Source organism: Tursiops truncatus, chromosome 1 (genome assembly GCF_011762595.2).
Source record: "Tursiops truncatus isolate mTurTru1 chromosome 1, mTurTru1.mat.Y, whole genome shotgun sequence".
Classification (NCBI taxonomy): Eukaryota; Metazoa; Chordata; class Mammalia; order Artiodactyla; family Delphinidae; genus Tursiops; species Tursiops truncatus.
The window spans coordinates 64,764,929-64,769,131 of NC_047034.1; the positions used below are offsets into that span (position 1 = coordinate 64,764,929).

Genomic DNA, 4,203 nt, shown 5'->3' on the forward strand with positions numbered 1-4,203 from the left:
TAATTGGCACTGAAAGTAATGAATTACGTAAATTTGAGTTGTCCACTTTTAATTTCACTAGAATTCTTTCTATCCCCAGCTGAAAAAAAATCAGGGTATTGTTAATGAATACACAATGGCTATGAATAAAGCACTTTGAATAACATTCAAGCTGTGTCAAATACTTTTATATTCAGTGGGTTCTGTTAGAGATACCATCAATATTTTTTTTTTTTTTTTTTTTTACCATTTAACTTGTTTTAATGTTTCTTCACAAATGGTGAAAAATACTAAAGTACAGACAGGAATAATCATAATGTTGTGGCCAACATTATAAATATGGAATTATAAATTTAAAACATTTTCTGGTTTAAAAAATAAATCCGGTAGTCAATGCAGCTCTGCGGGGTCTCTGCGTCTAGTAAGGCCGGTCTCTGCGTTCCTGACGGTGCTCGCCTTTATCCATTTTTCCAGGTCCTCCACGTCTGCCTCTTCTTCCTCCCATCTGTTCCATCAAAGGTCCAGGGGGTCCCCCAGGGCCACCTCGTCTTCCTCCACCAAAGCCACCATGGTCCATGCCCCGGGTGCCACGGAAGCCACCTCTGTCTCCACCACGGCCACCTCTGAACATTCCACCAGGACCACCTTGATCCATGAAGCCACCTCTTCCTCCCCGCATGCCACCAGGGCCACCTCTGCCACGGTCACCGCCCGGGGGTGGGAAAGGTGGTGGGAGGAAGCCTTCAGGCTTTGGGGCCTTACACTGGTTGCACTCTGTTCTCCACGCAAAGTTCTGGTTTCCACACACCAGATTGGGGCACTGCCAGTCTCCAGCTCGGTGCTGGACGTTTCCTCCTCCAGACGGGTTTCCTCCTCCAGACGGGTTCCCTCGGGAACCGCGGGGCCCTCTTGGTGGGAAGCCTCCTCTGTCTCCTCCACGGCCTCCCGTGCGACCCATGGGTCCTCCAGGACCTCCTGGGCCTCCTGGACCTCCTCGGAGCGGCGGCGGCATCCCTCTACCCTCACGGGGGGGCATTCCTCCCCGCATGCTGTTCATTGGAGGCTTCTTCCGAGCAAGAGAAACTTTAAGTTTGCTCCCTTGAAAATCTTTCCCATCAAACCACTCGACGGCAGTTTTGGCAGTTGGCGGGTCTTCATAGGATACAGTAGCATCGCCTTCGGGCTTTCCTGTTTCCTTGTCCAAATAGATATGGATCATGGGTTGTCCAGTCCTCTTGTTTATCTTGACAACTCCACACTGCTTAAAGAAGTCTGCCAGATCATCTAGAGTCACACTGTCACTTAATCCTTGCACATAAATTGCACTATTGTCACAGTCTTCATCTGGATCTACAGGTGGGCCTAAATCAAGATCTGGTCCTTCGTCCATGGGTCCACCAGGCTTATTGAAGCCACCTTGCTCTCCAGCGCTGCCCATTCCACCGCGTCCTCCTCCCTGCCCACCTCTGCTCATGCCTCCACGATCAAATCCCCCTCTTCCCCTGCCCCGGTTATCAGGGCCACTCATGCTCCGGTTCTCCCCTGGTCCGGAAAATCCTCCAGACTCCTGCCCATAAACACCCATGCTACTGGGGTGGTCCTGTCGGAATGAACTGTGCTGCCCGTAGCTGCTGCTCTGTTGGCTATATTGACTTGGAGCCTGGCTGTAGGATCCAGTTTGGGGGGGGTAACTAGTGGGCGGCTGCTGCCCATAGCTGCTTTGTTGACCATAGCTACTCTGTTGTCCATAGCTGCTCGGCTGCCCATAGGTGTTCTGCTGGGAGTAACTGCTCTGATCATAACTAGTCGGCTGTATAGAAGAATAGCTGGTAGGAGGATAGGATGGTGGTGCTGTGACTGGCTGCATGGGGTAGCTCCCAGGTACCTGGGGATAGCTGTAGTTACTCTGTCCATATCCTAGGCTGGGCTGGTTGTAACCCCCTGTGCTAGATTGAGGTTGACTAGTCTCAGCGGGTTTGTTACCATCCTGCGGTCTTGCAGGCGCGGTGGCTGCTGGCTGCTGCCCATAGGCTGGATAAGCAGGCTGAGTGCCGTATGCAGACTGAGCTGCATAGGAGGCCTGGGTGGTAGTGACTGTAGCAGTGGTGGTATCATAAGCACCAGTGCCGTACCCCTGGACAGGCTGACTGTATGCCTGGGGGGCAGTTGGAGTAGAATATCCAGTGGGAGGCTGTCCATAAGAAGTTGCATAGGCGGTCTGCCCATAGGTTGCAGTGGTCTGAGCCTGGGTATAGCTGACATCAGTGGGCTGTCCACAGGTTCCGTAACTTTGTTGCCCATATGCCTGGGTGGTCTGTGCATATCCTTGAGTGGGCTGGGCGGTGTAAGCACTGTAGCCCTGCTGGGCTGCAGCTTGGCTGTAGGTACTGTAATCCGTGGACGCCATTTTCTCTCTCCTTCCTTCTCGTTCTCTCAACGTCCGTCTCCCTCTCGCTTTCCCTCTCAGAGATACCATCAATATTAATAAGAAAAGTAATGGTGTCTACAGACGTATAGATTTGGAATTATGTAAAGCTTGTTTGGAAAAAGACCCCCAAAGCCCCATGTTTCATAACTTTTTTTCACACTGTCCAATGTACACAAGGAAGCAAAGCTTTCTGTACATATATATGCTTGGAATTAAACATTTTCACAGAATTTTCAGAAGTTGTATGAAAGGTTGTGATTTTAGAAATTTATAGGGGCAAAGAAGGGTTCAAGGCTACAAACCTATGGTAAGTGAGCAGGGAGTAACTGAGGGAATGAGTTATTAAGGAACAACATCATTATGGGGTCAGAAATTGTAGACCTATTGTTAAATGAGGCATGGGACATGGCCGCTGCCAAAGTTTTAAGTTAATTGCTGGCACCTCTCTTTGTGCATTTGATCAGACACGAGAGGGAGAAATTCCTCTTGCCCTTCATAAACTGTCAACAAGCCAAATGAAATATGTGTCTTGAGAGCAAATGCAAACCTAGTGAGAGAGGAACATGATGCAGTGATTTAGGCACCTGGAAAACATAGCTCTTTCCCCATTATACTTATTTTTTATATTAAAGTAATGTACAGATTGTGTACTTGAAAGGATACATTTGGACTGTCTTCATAAGATTTTCTTCAACTTGACAGTCAAGCAATATATAGCCGTCTCTGAAGTGCCCATATGTGGATTTTCCATTTGTGAATTATCTGTGGCACATTTTCCAACTCTGATGGCCTAACCCTGTTACCCAGCGTATCTTAGAGCTATTCCTCCCTGCTCAGAAAATGAAGAACTCATTTGAATATGAACCCAAGCAAAATGCAAGTCTGCAGGTCAATGCACTGCCAAAACAGAAAACTTTCATGTGGTACATTTTCAAAGCCGTCTAGCAGAATAAATGGATTCCTTTATATTCCTATAGCAATTTTTACCAACTTCTATTATAACATTTATCACATTTTATTACAGTTTTTCATTTGCCTGCCTGATGCCCTAGGCCTATGGTAAAGGGAGGTTTTAAATTTATTTTTCTTCCCTTAGCCTCGAATTCTATATATGGTATTCAGTAACTTTTTGTCAATTAATTAATTAGAGTACAAACGAATAAGTAAATAATGTTTTGCATGATTGAAACCAACGTATGGCTCCTGCTAGGATATAGAGAATTGTCTGTAGATAACTTATATTTCACAGTATTTAGAGCTGCAGAACATCTTAGAGAATATCTGGCACTATATATTTTTAAAATTTATTTATTTTTCTTAAAGTGAAATAATTTTTTTTTTTTTTTTTTTTGGTACACGGGCCTCTCACTGTTGTGGCCTCTCCCGTTGCGGAGCACAGACTCCGGACGTGCAGGCTCAGCGGCCATGGCTCACGGGCCCAGCCGCTCCGCGGCATGTCGCAGCATGTGGGATCTTCCCAGACCGGGGCACGAACCCGTGTCCCCTGCATCGGCAGGCAGACTCTCAACCACTGCGCCACCAGGGAAGCCCTAAGTGAAATAATTTTAATAAAATATTATTTTGAACTTTTTCAAGTATGAGGCAGAGGGGTATAAAACTGACATAGGCAAGGAAGAGATGAACAGCCCTGCATTCCATCCTCTGGCTACTCCACTGGTCAGACCAGAGCCCTGTCCCCAACACAGAACCTCTTTGCCAGTAACAACTTGGCGAGTACAACTTTATAGCTTTTCAGATGAAGCCAGAGTTTATTGGAGTTCCCCAAGTTTATTCCC

The 4,203-nt window shown here is 46.9% G+C and overlaps 1 pseudogene; it reads right to left on the minus strand.

Annotated features, from left to right (window-relative positions):
• Positions 1-228: 228 nt before the first annotated feature.
• LOC117312159 (RNA-binding protein EWS pseudogene) lies at positions 229-2,439 on the minus strand (annotated as a pseudogene).
• Positions 2,440-4,203: the final 1,764 nt, after the last annotated feature.